This window comes from Enhydra lutris, unplaced genomic scaffold (assembly GCF_002288905.1).
Source record: "Enhydra lutris kenyoni isolate GAN:26980312 unplaced genomic scaffold, ASM228890v2 scaffoldscaffold55, whole genome shotgun sequence".
Taxonomy (NCBI): Eukaryota; Metazoa; Chordata; class Mammalia; order Carnivora; family Mustelidae; genus Enhydra; species Enhydra lutris.
Genome location: NW_019154139.1, coordinates 6,582,658 through 6,600,871, shown reverse-complemented (window position 1 = coordinate 6,600,871; position 18,214 = coordinate 6,582,658).

Genomic DNA, 18,214 nt, shown 5'->3' with positions numbered 1-18,214 from the left:
GCGCGCGTGCCCACCCGCGTGCGGCGCCGAGGCCTGCGCGCGGCGGGGCCGAGGCGGCGGCGACCCTCCGTCCCGCGGCCGGGGTCGCGCGGGGCTCCCCTAGGCAGCTGCCCGGCGACGCGCGTGCGGCTGGCCGCCCGCACAGTTCCATTTTGGCCGGCGGCTCCGGGCCGTCCTGGGAGTGGCCGCGAGCCAACTTTCTGGGGAGTTGGTGGCCCGGAATCTCTCCCTGGGATTTCTGGAGTTCCCTGGAGCCTCCAACGCCAGAATCGCGCCTCTGGCATCCTGGGGAACCCGCGGGCTAGGGCCTGGCCTCCCCAGGGGAGCCTGCTGAGTGGGGCCGGGCGTGGGGGCAGCTCCTGACCGCCAAGCGCCCTCCGTCCGGCGCAGAGGGCCTGGTTCCCTTCCCTCCTCTGCCCCTTAGAGCCGCGTGTCCTTGGATGAATGACTTAGGCTCTCTAGATAACAGATAACTTCCTCAGTTTCCTCCGCAATAAAAGCGAGGAGCTGAGAGGCCCACCAACCTCGCATGTAAAATAGATACTCACCGAAAGCCAGTTGCCTTGGCCCGCGGCGGCATTAAAACGCTGCAGCGCCTGGCTGACTGGACCCAGGGTCCAGAATTAATTTGGAGATAAGGTGGAGGATTTGCGGTGCCAAGGCCTCGGGCCGTTCCCAGCCTTCTTTTGCAAACCTCATGTATGTTTTATGGAGCAAAGGAGTGGCTTTTTTTTTTTTTTTTTTTTTTTTGGAAAGAAAATCTCAGTTGTAGAACCACCACTGGGATGTTTGTTCCCTGTGACCCACTACTATCAAAAGGGAGAAGGCCCGTGGGGGTGGGATGTGTTGGGAGTGTTTGTGATCCTACTTCTAGCTCACATAGGGATCTGGCCAAATTCTCTCCCCAGTCTGGGCCTCAGTTTCCGACTGGTATATAATGAGGGGAGTTTGAACTAGGTGCTCCTAATGTTGGCTAACATTGCTGATTCTAAATTAGGCCCCCATCTGCCCTAGATGTTAGGGGAGTATGTGGCTTCCTTTCCTGAAGCAACCCAACTTGAAAGTCATTTGGAACTGGAAGAGTGCTTTGGGCAGCAGGTGGAAGTTGACAGGAGCCAGGTGTGGCCTGGGACCGATTTCAGTCCATTTGAGGTACAAAGCTCCCCTGGGCCTGGGTCTACCCTTTCACCTCTAGCCTCACCTAGCCAGAGACAGAAATGCTTTACCTTGCCTCAGCCCACCCAAGGAGGGTCCCGGCCAGGCAACACCTCCCCCGAGTTAAGGAATCCGAGGCAGGGCCTCAGTTGGTCCTGGCACTCAGGAGGATGTGGTTGAGGAAGGCAGTGATTTCTCCTGGCTCCTGTCCAATTTCACAAAGTGGGGGCTGGCTCCAATGTGGGTCAGGGCTATTCTTGGAGACTTGATTCCCCAACACCTCCTGCATGCCAAACGGGGTGCCGGGCTCTTCCGGGGCAGAGCTGAAGAGGCTGCTAGGCCCTGCCCTCTGACTGTTCCATTGTTCTGTGAGTTTCATTTTCAAATTCTTTGGCACTAAGACTTTTAAAAGACCAGTGCTGGTTTCTGCTTGGGTCAGGGCTGCAGAGCGAAAGGATGGGGGTACTCTCAGCACACATGCATGTTTTCTGGACAAACTTAGAAGGATGCAGGGGAGCTTTCTAAGCACAGAGTGGTTGGGGGCACCCTCAATTTCTTGAGAGAACTCATGAAAGGAAGCCCTTTTCCTTAGTCTCCTGCCCCATCCTTCCTTCCTTTCCCCTCTTCCTCAGTTCACTCAGGTCTCAGATGGAGGGACTGAAACATGAAAGGAATGGTCACAAACTGTGCAGAGAGCCTCATCCAAAAAGGAAAGAATGCAGATAGAGAACTTGAGTCCAGGATCTCATCTGCTCCTGCCTCCGGTCCTGGGACCGATTCTATAGCCCCCTCTCTCCGAACCCCTTTGGACCCTGCTAGGACATTGCCCAGCCAACCTCTACCGGACAAATCACTTCACCTCTCTGAGCTCTGGTTTCCTGAGCAGTAAAAGGGGATAATAAGGTATCATGGGAGCCTAAAGAGATCTGCATAAAGAATTCAGTACAATACCAGGCACATATTAACAACAGCTACCGTTCCACGAGATGGCCACAACAGGACACACGAGCAGATGGAGGCTCGAAGAGGGCAAGTTACCGCCCAAGATTCCACAGTGGCCGGAGCTCAACTGGGGAAGTCCTCTTTGATCACATTAGAGTTCCTCCATTGTTCTCTTGTCTCATCTGCGAGAATCTTGTTTTTCCTACCACTTTAAGGAAGGGACAGTAGATCTGTTTTTTGTTTTTTGTTTTTTTTCCTCTCCTAACCTAGTCTACTGAAAAAATACTTATTGAACTGAATCAGTGGTTTCAATTCCAGAAGCAAAATTAATCCTTTCCCTCCTCCTCCGGCGCAGAGATGGCTTTTGGAAACCCTGTGTCACTCCCTTTATTACAAACTCCTCTGCCCTCCTCCAGGCGCCTGGGCCACTCCGGGATTACAAATGGAGCCTTCTGCCTCTAGGTCACTGATTCCGCTACCATCTGTCAGCACGGATTGATTGAGGAGCCTGGCCTGCTCGGCAGATCAGTGACTTGTGCGAAGTGAGCCGGGGTGTCAGTGCCTTCAGCGGCAGGCGGCTGGCCTTTCTCTCCCTCTCTGGCTCTCAGAAGCACGTGCACAGCCCTCACCTTTATCCTTCACCGGGTCCCAGCTCCCCTTCCTCTCTGGAGTTGCCTCCTGCTAACTCTAACACACCAAGAGGGAGGCCTGGAATGCCTGCTCGCCGTCCTCCAGGAGACCACTTACAAAAGCCTCTGGTTAACAGAGTGAGGAACCCCCACCACAGCCTCCTGTGAGGCCTGTCCCAGGCCAGGCACAAACAGCAGGGGTGGCCAGATCTTTTGTGGACATGCCTTCCTTCCACACAGAGCACTTAGCTGTGTGCTAGCCCGTGAGTCCTGATGGAGGGAGCACAGGGGCTCACAATAAGTCCTTCTGGGGCAACAGCAGGGCAGGCTCTAAAGTTAAGGGAATAGGGAAGGCTCTAGAGGGAGTCAGGGATATCAACACTCGTGTGTGCCTGCAGCTGCCTGCTGTTCTCAGGAAGGCTGTGCCCAGCACACACACACATGGGAAGGAGAGCCAAGGTTGCAGAGGGGGGCGGGGTGGGATGCTACATTGACATGCTTCTTCACATGAATTTGTTTCACAGGGTCTCACAGGGACCGCTGCTTAGGAGGCCAACCCTGCCCTCCACCCCACCCCTCCAGGATCAAAACTGTGGCTTCCCTCCTCAGCTCCCAATGGTGACACAGGGCTGTGTGGGACTGTATCCACCTCTCCCGCGGGGCTGTGAGTATCCGCAGGGCAGAGACATCCTGAGCAGGGCAGGGCATCCTATCCATAAAAATGATAACATTAGGAATCCCAATACAGCCCCGAGGGATCCAAGCTTACTGGGAATGGGCACTGTGGGTTTGTGGCAACCTGATGAGGTTGGCTGAGACTGTTAACCACCCCCGCCATTACAGAGAGGCACCGAGAATTTAACTTGTCCCAAGTCACATGGCTTGGAAGAGGCCATGCTGGGACTGGATCCCGGGTCTTTACGGGCTGCACTCTTTAACCACCACGCTTCCCAGCACTCAGTAAACACTGGAAGGATGGATGGATGCAGACAGTTGGCAGGTCACAAAGTCTGCAGGCAGATCAGGCATGAGATAGGAGAGGGTCTGCGGGGTCAGCACCAGCCCTTCCCCACTAGGGACATGTCCAAGCCCCGGAGACTGGGCAGCTTGCAGGCGATGGGCTCTCAGACCCTGCCCCCAGAAGACTGTGGCCTGCCCAAGTGGCAGCTGCTGTTGCGGTGGCTCACTCTTCCCACAGGCGAGCAGACAGAAAGCACTAGAGGAGACACTGAGCAGCTGGAGGCCCCCCATAGCCTGGCCGCAGGGCAGATCACCCCTCAGCACACTTGGCACTCCTGTCCCTAGTGGCTTGACTCTCGGGCCCTGGCATGATGGCCTAGTGCAGGTCACTAAACTAGGGGCCCAGCCTGCTCTCAGCCACGTATGTCCTCCAATGGCTCTAGTCTCAGTGTCTCCATCGGGGTGGGAGGAGGGGCTGAGTGGTCTGCCTGCCTCCAGGGAGTTGGGCCCCTTCCCTGGGCAACCCCATTCACTCCTCCAAACCACCTTACGAGGCAGGGACTGTCATCTCCATCGTACAGAGCAGGAAATGGATGCACAGAGGTGCTAAGAGATTTGTCTGAGGTCACACAGCTAGAAAATAGCAGAGCTGGAATCTGAACCCAGGTTTTGGGCTCCGGGGCCCCACTGAGTCCCTGCCAGCGCTACAAAGAGTTCGAGATGAAAGGGTTAGCAACAGCAGTGACACACGCACGTTCTAAGCACTTCACCCACATTAACTCGCCTAATCCTTACAACAGCCCTCCCGTGTGGATGCAATTACCTTGTTTTGCAGATAAGGAAACTGAGGCACAGAGCAGCCAGGAAGGGGCAGAGTTGGAATTGACACAGGCAGGTCAGACCACAGAGCCCCTGCACTGCCTTATCACATGGTAACAATGGGGAGGTTCTGTTCCATTGGGATTATTTCTGCTTGAAAGCCCGAGACTTTTAGCCCCATCACTGCTGGGCTCCCCGGGAAGGCAGTGCCACATGCCGAGGCGCGCTGGGAAAGGACTTTGTTCCATCCTCTTTTGTTGATATGCTCTTCGTTTTAAGCCCGAAACCCAAGCCTGCTGCAAAGAATTGAAAAGGAGAAAAACCGCAGCTGAGATGCAGCCGCTACTGCCCGAGCCTCCGGGGTTCGCTGCGCTTGGGGCTCTGAGTGTGTCCTCACATTTAACCTTCACAACCCCAGCAGCCCCCACTTCACGGCCGCAGAAACCAAAGCCCAGAGTTGTTAATAAGAGGCCCAAAGGCACACAGCCGCTAAGTGGTAGATCGGGGACGTGAGAATCCTGGCGCTTCTGACCACGGAAGCTGTGCCCCCATGGGGGCCAGGAGGTGCATCTTGTTGGCTGGGCTCGGACAGAAACGCTTCTGCTCATCTCCTGACATGGGCTGGTAACTCCAAGTCATAATCCCTCGGCCACGGGGAAGGCGCCCAGACAGAGCTGTGGGGGTGCATAACCAGATGCTGCCCCCTGGGTTGGAGAAGCCAAGAAAAGTGGACATCAATGCACCACCCACCCCTTCCCGCCCTGACTCCATCTATCGCTCCAGTGATTTGGGAGGGGCTGCCCGGCCGCCGAGGTGATGGTCTTCTGGAAGTGGTCACGGCGGGTGAGGTTCCTGGTCTCTGCCCTGCCTCTCCCTGCTGGCTCGTGAGGATAACGGACAAGGCACATGTGTGATTCCGGCGGAAAAAGCAAGCAGCACAGCCGATGGATTCTCCAGCTGCCACCAGGTCCTTTTGGCTGGAGCCTCCATTCCCAGCCCACCCCGTCCCTGCAGCAGACTTCGTCACGGTGACCCACAGCCAGCTTTGACCCTCCTGCCCCTGGCGCGGAAGTCTTCAAAGGGTCCCAAGTGGCTTCAGAATTCAAGTCGATTCCCATTCAGCGGGCACACAAAGCCCCTGGCTGGCCCCAGCTCAGTTCTCCAACCTTCTCTCACACGTCCGGTTCTGCCTCTTGGCCAGACCAAGCGAGTTGTGTTCCTGCCACATGCTTGGCTGCTCCCCGAGGCAGACAGTCCCTCCCTCCTCCCTGGAGACCGAAATTACAACTTCTTTCAAGACTCAAGTGCCACCACCTCCACGAAGCCTTACCTTAGTACTCCTCATAAATTCATTCCAGACATTCATTGAGCCCTTACCATATGCCAGGCCCCAAGTCCAAAGGCCCCTGTTGTCAGGGGGCCATTAGAGAGAACGAGCCAACACATACGATCATTTGGTAAAGTTGGGGTACACACTAGTAAGAAAGCATGCCGGGGGCAGAGAGGGTGTATAATGGGACACTGGGTACCAGGGGGTCCAAGACATTTGAGTTGAAACTTGGAAGACAGGAAGGGGTCACATGAGGGGGTTGGATGCGAGCCCCAGGCGGTGGGCACAGCATGGGCAAAAGTCTTGAGGCAGGAGGAAGCGAGTCGTGTTACAGGAAGGGAAAGGAGGCCAATGCAATTTAAGTGAAATGAGAAAGCTGGAGAGGCGGCTGGAATCAGACGGTGCAGGCCACAGAAGGCATGGGGACTTTATCCCCAGGCAAAAAGGGGGAGCCACTGAAAGATTCTGAACAGTCAATATTCATTTGTAAATGACCCGGCCACCTGCCCACGTGCCTGAGCACCTTCTCAAAACCCAGACTTTGCATCCAGCCACCCCTGAACCTCAGGTGAGTCGGGTTTGGAGTCTTCAAAGCCTTCCTCCTAGACCGAGCTATCAAGGGTAGGGCTGACTTCTGGTTCTCCCACCTCACCCCAGCACACACAACCGCTCCAAAAACGTGTGGAACAAACTAACAGAGAGGACAAGACACTTACCAGCATTTCCCCTGGAAGGGGCCAGGCTGCCTGAGGGACCTTCCACGTTCTCTGGAAATCACAAAATTCAAGGGTTTTAGCAAGGCCACTACTCCGGGAGCCCTTGAGAGCAGAGCCGGCATCCCCCCGACGGCAGCCAGCATCCAGCATGACACGGCACAGGCACCTGCCCGTGGCCATCTCGCGAATGGCCAGAAACAGAACCCAAAGGTCTCAACAGCCAGAAAGTGCTCCTGACCTCACAAACTCCGTTTTGCACGAGCTGTCTCACCCAGGGTCCACCCGCGCAGGTGGGAATGGTTCCTGCCCCCTTTCACAGATGAGGAGACGGAGGCCCAGGAAAGGAGGGGTCCCTGGCAAGGCGTGTCAAAGCCAAGACCAAAACCTGACAGTGGTCAGGCTCCTTATGGCCCCATGGGGTTAAGAAAGCTCTCCAGAAATTTCTTTGGAAAATGTTTTAGAATGACATATTTCATCAGGATGTCTGTCACGCCAGCAGTGGGAGCCAACACACCAATTCTCGAAGGCTGTTCCCGGTACACGTCAGACCCACACGCTCAGCCCCAGGCCCTGAGGCTGGCAGCTTCGCCCAGAGCACGGGAGGGGCCTGACTGACGAATCCTTGGCTCCCTGGCCTTGGGGCTGGCACACAGCAGGTGCTCAGGAAACCGACTGTTTGAGGGGAATCCGAACGGATTTGAGGGGATGACTGGTGAGAACATTCCTACAGCTCTCGTGTGGGCACCGTGCTGAGGGACTAAACCTGCATTAAGTCAGGTCCTCCTCACACAAGCCTAAGGGCCAAGTCTGACAATATCCCCATTGACCGGTGTAGAAACAGATTCAGAGCAATAAATCATTAGCCTGCGATCACACAGCCAGTGAGCGACAGAGCCAGGATCTGAACCCACACAGAGCCCTTAGGTAACCCCACACCCTGACTCAGCCAAGGTGAGCAGAGAGGTCCCAGGTAGCGGGGAGAACTATCATACATCCTTCAAGGGCTGGGACCCTGGTGGAGGGGGGAGCGTGTGCCCCTCCCCCACACCTGTCATGACCACTATTCCCATCCTGCTAGAGCCTGCGTGGGCCAGCAGTGACAGCATTTACAGCAGGTAAGCACCTTGTCACAGGTTTCTTGTCTCCCCAGCCTCTCTCCCCTAGTGGTCTCTGGGCTCCCTTCATCTGTCCTACCTCATATGGACTCCCAGCATTATAGTCCGCCCCAGCTCCCTTTCGGTAGTAGGTGTGATATGAAAAAAAAAGGGGAAGCGGAAGATGATGCAACGCTGGCTAAGCTCCCTAAGGTCTCGGAGCCTCAGCGTTCCCACCTGCAGAACAGGGACACCACCACCTGCCACAGAACGCTGTCCACGCAGGTGTTTCATCAGTGACCTTGCACCTAAGGGCGGTTTCCAACACTCTGGCCTCGGGTACCCCACGAGGTGGACTTGCTCGTCCGGGGAGCAAGCCAGGCTCAGGGAAGTGAGGTGCCCCCAAGCACCCGGCAGAGGATACACTGGAACAAGGGGTGTGCAGTCTGTCCGGCTCCAGGAGAGGCTGCAAATGAACCCCTTGGGTCTTCCCTGGTGACTCAGCTGCACACAGCCAGGTGTGGGCCAGATGTGGTTCCCTAGCCCTGTGTGCTCACACTCCCAGGGCACTCCCCCAACAAGCTCGTGCAGCATGGTGTTGGGGCCCCTACCAGGCCAGATGGATGCCCTCGGCCCCCGACTCCAGGCAAGGTGAGGTGTGTGGGTGGGGGCAGAAGGCTAGGCACTACGGCTGACTGCGGAATAGAAGGGAAGCTAGCACCCTTTCTGGAAAAATCGATGGGCGGATAATGCTTTCAAAGTCCCAAGCTGCATGGAAGCCACACAAGAAAGTCAGGGACGAGAGAATCAAAGGCCCTTCGAGTGGGTGGGGCCCTGAGAGGTGAATGAGCCCAAGTCCCCATCATATAGATGGGGAAACTGAGGCCCAGGGTGGGGCCGTGACCTCAAGGGCCCCGAGTGTGTTGGTGGCTCTCCCATACATGAAGGGGTCCCGCGGCCGGTGGCTCATTCAGTGTGGAGGGTGGGCCCTTTGCTGGTCTTCATGCCTCCCACCCCAGCCAGCCGATCCTCTCTGGTCTTGCCCACACTAGTAAGAGGGCCGGTTTAGCCTCACCCACGAAACACCAAATCTCAAGTTTTTCCCCGTAGGTTTCCGATTCTGGTGATGTCCTACTCCCCATCCCCACACTCCCCTCACCTGGTAGGTAGAGCTGGAGACACTGTAATCAATAAGCAACTACACAGTTCTAGAATTAGAGCCCATCCAACAGTAGGTGCTCATCGATGTTAGCTACTATCACTAGGCACGATTATCACCACATTACAGCTAGGGAAACTGAGGCTCGGAGGGACTGACTGGCCCACAGATATGAAGCGGGAGCTAGAGGCTTCACTCTCCTGGGCTTTTTCTTTTTTTTTTTTTTTTTCTTTTTTTTAAAGATTTTATTTATTTATTTGACAGAGAGAGATCACAAGTAGACAAAGAGGCAGGCGGAGAGGGAGAGAGGGAAGCAGGCTCCCTGCTGAGCAAAGAACCCGATGCGGGACTCGATCCCAGGACCCCGAGATCATGACCTGAGCCGAAGGCAGCGGCTTAACCCACTGAGCCACCCAGGCGCCCCTCCTGGGCTTTTTCTTTAAGCTAACAGTTCCTGAGTGCCCCTGGCAGCCAGGCTCTGGGCCGACTACACATTCCTCACCATGGCCCTGTGGTTTAGGAACTATGATCACCCCCAAGAAACTGAGGCTCAGAGAGGGCAGGTGATTTGCCTGAAGCCACACAGCTGGTCCACAGCAGAGGCCCAGGTGATGTCAGGCAGCCAGGCCCCCATCTGCACTGCCCTCTCACTCAAGGAGTAAACACCCTGCCTCTTGCGGGCGGAGCTCTCACCCAAATCAGACTCCAGGCGTCCATTCTGTTTCCCCAGCAATGACTCACAGTGGGTCCTGACCCCCAGGGGTCCTGAAACTTCAGATTAAAAGAAGACCCAGGCTGGCGCTTCAATTCAAAGATGGGGCTGTCTGGGAAGCCCACCACCACAAGACCAGCCTGAGAGGCCTGACTTGGGAGGGGCTAAAACCAACAAGCCTGCTTTCCAGGATCGGAGAGAACAGTGCGATGTTCTAAGACACAGGCTTGCTGTGATCAAGACGTGTGTGTAAAGCCTGGCCACCCGGGTCATCAAGTCAGGGTCCTACCCTCTTCCAGAACCGGCTCCCACGGCCAACGGCCCTCTCTCCCCTAAGCCGTCCCGCAGCTTCGGCTCCATGAGGCGACGACCCTCTTATACCTCAAAGCTGTGCCCTTGTTCTCCCCCTGATGGCAGCCCCTCCCCTGCCATAGCCTAGGCAAATTCCTACTCTTGGCCTTCAAACGCCACCTCCTCCTTGAAGCCCCTCTCAATTGCTCCATAAGAATTCACAAGAGTACCCCAGGGAGAATATTTCACTGGGCCTCTGGGTTGCTGGGACAGCCAAGCTTCCTCAGAACTACAGCTGCCACTAATCGAACACCTGCTGGGGGCAGGCACCGCACCTGTAGTCTCTTCAAGCATGAAGGCAGAGGTGACTGTCCCCAGGGCCCTGCCTTTTAAAACTGCAGCTCTGAGAGTTGCCCAAGGTCATGCAGACAGGAAGTGGCCAGGAAAGACTGCCTCTCCAAACCATCTCACTCCAGAGCTCCTGGGATGCATCCCATTGGGGGCATCCAGAGAGAGCGGGCCTGCGTGCCAAGGGGGTGCCCGCTCCAAGTGGGCAGGCTCTGTGAACTTGGGCTCGGTGAAGTGAGCCGACTGGCCAGCCGGCCCCGCCTGGGGCCCTCTGCACCTCGGGCCACACGGTTCTCGAGCCCGGGGCCTGGAATGGACTCAGCATCTTGGCCTTGGGGACAGCCTCTCCACTCTTCCTTCCTTTTCCATCTGGCAAAGGGAGCTCCATAGGAAGGCCAGGCTCTGCAGTGCTTTCTGGCTCCCCTACGGGGGTTGGCTTGTGGGCCCAGGACCTGAAGCAAATGCCAGGGCGGATAAATAAGCCCACCGCCAGTTCCAGAAGGGACGTTGTGTAGCCACAGAAGGCTCTGCAGCTCGGGGCAGACTTCCCCCTCGCAGGCATAGCTTGTTTTGCCCTCACCTGTCAGGCTCCGTGGGGAAAAATTCTCTTTGGGTGGGTCTACCCGAAGGAAATGAGTCTAAACCCTTCCTAGGGGGCTTGGCAGGGTGACTATTCCTGGTGGCCCGCTGTCCTGGGGAATCTGTGGGTCTGAATCTTCTCCCCTGGCCTCCAGGTGATAACCTCCTCTGTGCTTAGCTCTGGGCACGTGCTGGGAACCCTGGGAGGATGGCCTAAAAGTCCCTGTACCCAAGGGCCTCTCAGTGACCACAGTATGATCAGCGTTGTGAGGGGGCGGATGGAGTAGGCATGGCCCAGGCCCTCAGCCCATCTAAGTGGAGGGAAGCCTCCCCCTTCCTGGAGGAGGTAAACTGAGTCCAGAAGGACTCGACAGGGCAAAAGAGGAGGGAGGGAGGAACCAGCTTCCAGGGAAAGAGGACAAGTACAAGGGCCACAGCCTGAGGGCTGGTGTGTGACAGGCTGGACCCAGCCAGCCACAGCCTTCCCCTGCATCTCCATCTGAGAAGCGCTCTTGCCTCCACTTCTCAGCTCTGAACTCTCCACCCCTGCTGGGGCCTGAGCTGGGGCCTGGCCCTGGTAAGACCCTACCCTGTGCGTTCTCTGGAGACCTGCTCCAAGGACTGACCATCTGGGCCTGGCACCGCGCCTGCTTGTGCCCTCTGGGAGCCCGGAACCTTGGGCTCTGGTCACTCTCCGGGCCAGGTCAGGCTCAAGCTCAGCTTCCTGCCCTCCCAGGCCCGTCAGAGGAGTCACGGTTCTGGGACACTTGGCCAACACCGGCCTGGCCACAGAAACCCCTGGCCAGCCTGGCTTTGTATCTCCGAAGCCCCATCTGGGCCTCGGTCCCAGGCTCTCAGCCTCCAGTCACCCTTGGGGAGCAGCTGTGGGCAGAATTAGCCTCCCGAGACCTCAGGCCGCTCGGACTAAGAGAATGATGGGACTGTGACCCTGGCTGGGGACAGAGACCTAGCAGGGAGGCAGCCAAGACAGGGCAATGGCTGGGGGTCAGAAGAGCAGCCTGGGCATCCCGCAGAGGGAGGAGGGGGCTGCCGTGCCGTGGAGGAGGGAGGACCAGCTCCTCCCCGCCATGCTGGCCTGTCTGTCTCCAGTACTTCACTGTAAAAATAAATGGAAGAAGCACACGCCAGACAGAAAAAAGGGAAGGGAAAAAAAACACCCCCAACCGCCCCACATGGGCTCCCTCGGCGGGTCTGGGCCAAGGCCTTGGCCTGGGTTACTTGCTGCTGCTTTTCCCGGGAAGCTGTTGGGGCCAAATTTGCATTTACCACAAACAGAGACAACACAATGTCATAATCCTTCTCCTGTCATTCTCCCCTCTCTCTTCCTCCTCCCACCTCAGACACACACACGCTAACACAAAATGACGGCTCCCTCGACAGCCTGAATGAGCAAAGCCCTCGATCTGCCTCTTAATTGCTGGCGTTTCTCTCTGGCCCGCGCTCCGAGCTCTCCGTGCCCATCGCCCAACTTACAGCAGACCACCCACTGCCCCCTCCTTTGTCCCGAATCGCCGCTGACAAATGGCCTGTTGGAGGTAGAAGAATATGCCTGGAAATAATGGGGGGGGGCGGTGGGGGTGGGAAAGCCAGCCCCTGCGCCCCGCCGCCTCGGGCACCCTCGCTGCCAGGGTCCTGGCCGCGGAAGCTGGCTGGACTCCAGGGGACAAGGGGCAAGGGAGGGTGACTCGGCCCCTGGGACTCTGACCGGGGGCCCTGCCCTTCACGCCCCTGCTGCTGCCCGGGGGCCACGGGGCCACGGAGCTGCCTGAGCAGCTCCCCTCCCGCCCCTCCTCTCCCGGCCACCCTCCCGGGCACTGCTCTGAACATCCCCCGCGCTCCCCTCCCTCTCTCGCTCTTTATGGCAGTTTCAAAGCTGCAGCCGCCACTCGAGCAGCTGCGGCCTTTGATGGGGACAAGGCAGCGAAGGCAGCCCCGGCGGCCCCTGCCCGCCCTGCCCTGGCCCTGCCCGGCCCTGCTCACCCCCCCCCGCCCGCCCCCCCCCCCCCCCCCCCCCCCCCCCCCCCCCCCCCCCCCCCCCCCCCCGGGAGCCTCGGGCCGGGCCGCGCGGCACAGTGGAGCGCCAGCGGGCACGCCTCGCGCACCAGAGCAAACTTTCACGACCAGAGGGAGAGCACCGCGCACGCCCGTTACCTTTGCAGCACCATCCTTCCCGGCACTTGCCCCAACCCCTCCGACAGACCGGCTGGGAGGAGAGCACGTCCCAAGCCCCAAGCCGAGGCTGGGGAGGAGGGGAGAAGTAAAAAGGAGAAGGAAGAGGAAAGGGGGGCAGTTTCTCGTCTTTCAGCCTCCTCGCGGCTCCTCCTGCCCAAGCCGGCAAGTGAAGTCACAGGGCTGGGGCGGTGACATCAGCTGAGCCTCTGACATCACGGCCCCTGCTGGATCTCACCTCTGCAGGGTGGAGATGGAAGAGCAGCGGGGAGGAGGGGATGGATGGAGGAGGGAGGGGAGCACCGATCCTTCCTTCACCCTCAACTGCGGAGAGCCTATGCCAGCATGGGGGGGGTGGGGAGGAGAGGGGAAGGGAGGGGGGGTGGCTCGTCTCTGAAGAATATGTTTTATCTCTACAGATAGGGGCGATTATGTGTCTATTTATAATTGGCCCCAGAGTGAATGGCTTAAAAGGGGAGACCGCCCACCAGAGGCGCGAATCGCAGCTCTCTGCTTTTCTTGGAGCCACAGGGTCAAGGCCAGCGTGACGGCTCACAGGTCAGGGACTCATACCCAACACTTTGTGCAGTGGGCACGAAGTCCTGGCGAGGCTCAGAGAGGGAGGGGCCTCCCTGAGGCCACACAGCAGGAAAATGAGCTGATATTGGACGGGCAGAGGCACAGGGAGGTGGGAAAGGGCTGGTTGGGCCAGGAAAGGAGCCCAGACAGAGTCTGAAGGGCCAGACAGAGCCTGAAGGGCAGCTTTAGGGCTTTCTGAAGCCCTGGCTGGCTGCAGGAATGAGGCTCTGGATCTGAACATTCAGCCCAGGCCATCCCTCCACAAAGGTGGGCTTCCGAAGGGGGAGGGGGGAGGCAGGGAGGGGTAGTCCGCGTCACCCCAAGTCCCATCCAGGTCCGCCCCTCGGGTATGACATGCTAATTCCAACAGGCTGAGCACCAGGCACCCCAACTCCTCTTTCATCTCGTCGCAGTGTCTGAGAAGTAGATACCAAAACCCCAGGACAAGGTGGAGAAACTGAGGCCTAAGAGGTAGTGGGCCAAAACAGGTGCCCAGGTGTCCAGTGCCCGGACTCCAGATCTTGGCCAGACCCTTGGCCCTGCAATGCCCTTGGCCTGAGCCTCCTACTCTATAGCTGCTTGGGCCAAACCCAGCCTGGCAGGGTCCCCCTGGTCCTATGCCCGCCTCCTTGGAGAAAACCACAGTTACTCCAGCCTCTGCCCTCAGATGAGAGGCTACATAGCCCACTCTGCTCTGCCCCCTTCAGCCTGAGACCCCAGCCCAGCCCAGGGCCCTTCTAGGCCCCAGTGTGCCAAACCCTGAGAGCACCCTCTTCCTGGCCCCTCAGGGAACCTAGGCTGCTGACCACTGACTGCCCCGAACTCGGCACACACCATCTGAGCTTCCCAGCCTGATGTTTGGGGACGGCCTGGTAAGCACCAGGCTCTACCTTCTCATTTCATCCTTTCCACAGGCAGGATGTCAGGGTTCCGAGGTTTCAGGCCAGGACACAGGGCTGCTCCCACTGTCTGGAAAGTACTTCCATTTCTCTCAGGCTTTCACCAAAGCCCAGAGCTAATGTTCCCAGCTCAGTTCTCAGGACTCCTGCCATGCTTTGCACTGGTCCTTCCCCCCCAACCAAGACCAGACACGGAGCAGAATCCACACAAGACACTCAGGAAGCCCTTGGAGGCAAAGGACTCTTCTCACAAAAGATGAGTGTGCAGCTCCGAACACCAACCAGGAAGCCCGGAACGAACACTTTCCTTCTGTCCCCTAAAGCAACCACGTTGTCTCGGGCCTCCAGGCCTTTGCCCGTGCTGTCGCCTCTGCCTGGAACACCTTCTCAGCCCAGCCCTACCCCTTTCCTGACAGCAGGAGGGTCTCAACTGAGACATCACTTCCTCTGAGAAGCACTTCCTGACCCTCAAGTCCAAGTTCGATGCTGCTTTTCATTCTCTCCCCCAACACCAATCCTACTCACAGTGTCCTGAGAGGCCAGCAAGGAGTGATGGAAAGGGATGGGGATTCTGAGGCAGACTGCCAGGTTCCCAGCCCAGCTGTCTGACTGCTCAGTGTGTGACCTTGGACAAGTGACTTGACCCCTCTCGATCGGCTTCCTCCTCTGTGAAATGGGGGGGAGTACAGCAGTCCAGGCCCTCACCAGACCCCAGCAGAACAGCTCCTGCTCTTTCTCCTGTCTTGCCTCCCCAGCTGAGCTGCCAGATCGGCCAAGGACATGGGTCTGTCTTGTCGACTGTGCCCACACACAGAAACGTGCACTGAGGAACCTAGGCAAGGTTGGTTGAAACGGTGGACTGGAGATTTTTAATTCCGTTCGGCAAGCACCTACATCGGGCCATCTGGTTTTTAAATCTTGGTTCCACCACTTCCTTCCTGTGTGATCTTGGGCAAGTTACTTAACTTCTCTGAGCCCTGTATGCCCCACCTGTAAAATGGGGTAAGAATAGACTCTGCCTATTAAGGTTGTGGTAAGATTACGCGAGAAAAGTGAAGTGCTTAGAGCAGGGCAGAAGCTCAGCGGGAGCCAGCCCCATGTGAGCAGCCATCATTATTTCTTTATCTGATCAGGACCTGCAAGGTACCACAAAGGACAGAGGAAAGTTAGAGATACGGTGGGACAGTGGGAAGGAAGTGGGCTTTAGAGGAACAGAGACTGGGCTCCAACTTCATCTCACTGAGCCTTAGTTTCACACTCTTGAAGCAGGGAAACACCCCTTCTCTGAGTTTTTGAGTGGGTGACTGCAAACAAGGAGTATAAAAGTGCCTGGCACGGGGTCAGGCACTAAAGAGATAAGCAGTACATGTGGGTTCCCTTCGGTTTCCCCAAACCATGGTTATTCAATAACTTCCGTGACCATCCTGACATGGGTGTGGTGTGATCACAAGCCAGGAGCAAAAGATGCAGAGGAAAAGCTTAGAAGGAAGGACAGTTGGGAGGAGACAACAGGAAGGGCTTCCTGGAGGAGGAGGGATGTGAGTAGGGTCAGGAATCCTCCCCAGGAAGGGAAGAGGGAGTAAATGCAGAAGCACATTGCTGAGGCAGCAAATTGCAAGCATACTTGGGGGAGGGGGCCCTGTCCCCTCTGCCTGGAAGCAGAGGTTTTTGACAGAATGAGGGCTGAGCCGGAGGGCTCCGTGAGCACCAGACCTCTGTGCTGGGCATGCTGTTGTCAGGAATAAAGGCCCCTCACTTGGAGACCACACAAGCTGGGAGGGATGCTGGGATTATCTGGCCCCACCATTCTACACACAAGGAAACTGAGGTCCAGAGAGACAAAGGGATTTGTTCAAGGTGACATGAAAGATCAGTGGCAGAGCCAGGGCCTATGCTTAGTGTGGTAACCCCTGGGCCAGAATTCTTTTCATGGTAAGAGTGATAACAACAATTAATCATACGTATGTAGGGCTTCCCGAGCACACCCCTGTCTTGGCTTGTTAGGAGGATGAACTAATTGAGCCCCACAACTACTCTTTGGTGAGGGACTACCATTACGCCCATTTTAAAGATGAGCAAACTGAGGCCCAGAGAATTGAACAGTTGTCCCAAGTTATACCGCCAATAGAGAACATACCCAGGATAAAATGCCAGGCTCTCTAGCCCCAGAGTCTGGGCTTTTAACCACTATACCCTCCTGCTTCTCATCATTACATGCATCCATCCCATTGTGCACACATGCACCCATCCCTCCAACCAAGCATGCAAGCATTCACTCAAGGAGCGCTGATTTGAACTCCTGCTGTTCCAGGCACTGACAAGTTAGCAGTGAGTGCATGGCTGACCCCCTGGAGCTCCACCCCCCTGTCAGTGGCCCCTGTCACCCCATATTGTGCTGAGCTTCTTCAGGGTAAAAACTGTCCTCCTGAAAAGCCTGGCTTGGAATTTAGCTGCTCACTCTACTATTGGGAAACCACAAACCAGTCCCCTTTCAAAGATTGCTATATCGCCTGCTTTCACACGGAGGAGTGATGAGTGAACGAACCAGTATCAATTTCAGGGCACACTGGTGAGTTGCATGGAGGTCTGAGGCCTCCCTAGCAAAATACACAGACACAGACACACAGACACACAGACACACACACGCACACACACAGATCCTGCAGATCAGATCTGAAAATGCTCGGTCCATGAAGCTTGAAGCAAGTGAGCCAAAAAGTGCATTGGTTGAGTTCTGCTACCTACAAGAGCTTTCCACAAGCCCAGCCCTCTGGGCAGAGAGGCAGCGGCTCAGTCACATGGGCTGGGCAACCTTTCAGATAGCCTTCTGGTCTCCCAGAAGACCTAGACCTTTCCCTGCTCACACCAGAGCACCTGCTCTGTTCCAGGCCCACGACACTGTTCTACCCCCAAAGGCTGGCATGACTGTGCCATTCCACAGAGGAGGAGACTGAGGCTCAGAGAAAGAAAGATGAGCCCAAGATCAGCATGGACCCGGCTGGTTCCAAAGCCTGTGATCCCCTTTCGAAAATGCAACTTCAGGGCCACCCTGGGCAGGCTCATTCCTCCTCCGATCCTCCGTTTTCTCCTCCTTGAAGTGGAGAAGGAGCCCCCTTCTGGCCCTGGCACCCCAGTGCTCCCATCTGACAAGGCTGCAAGCCTGGGGCTGAGGACAGGAAGGAAGGCCAGGCAGATGCCTCCCAGCCCGAACCACCACCACCTTCATCTCCCCTCCACCAGTAACCTTGGCTATGCTATAAACAGCCCTAGAATAACAGATCTTAAAATAGGCCTCGACTTCAGGGAGATGAGGTTCTTTTTATGCCCATTCTACAGATGGAGCCACGAATTCTGATCTCGAGGATCAGTGCTCGCTCCCTGCTCCTGCACCTCCACCACACTCTGGGAGGTTCCAAACATTGCCTGCTGTTGCTCAAAGAGCAGAGACAAACCCAGAGGAACCGGATCGCTGCTGAGATCAGGGTATCAGGATTATTAATAATCATACCCCAAATCTGTAGAGCACAGTACCACTTCCTGGCTCACAGCCTGCTCCCTCCTCCATAAAACGGGGTTAATACTCATTATTGTTCCCTGAGATGGCAGGACAGGGATCACGCTTCCCGTTTTACAGATGAGGAAACTGAGGCAGAGAGAGGCGGCGGGAAGTGCAGTGAGGCCACACTTGGAAGCTGGGTCTGAACAGAGGAGGCTGAAGGGAGGAGGAAGGCCTGGGGTGGGCGCCGGGTGGGCTGGGACGCTGAACACACTCTCATCCACTGGCAGGCTGCCGATGGCCACGAATGAGGGGT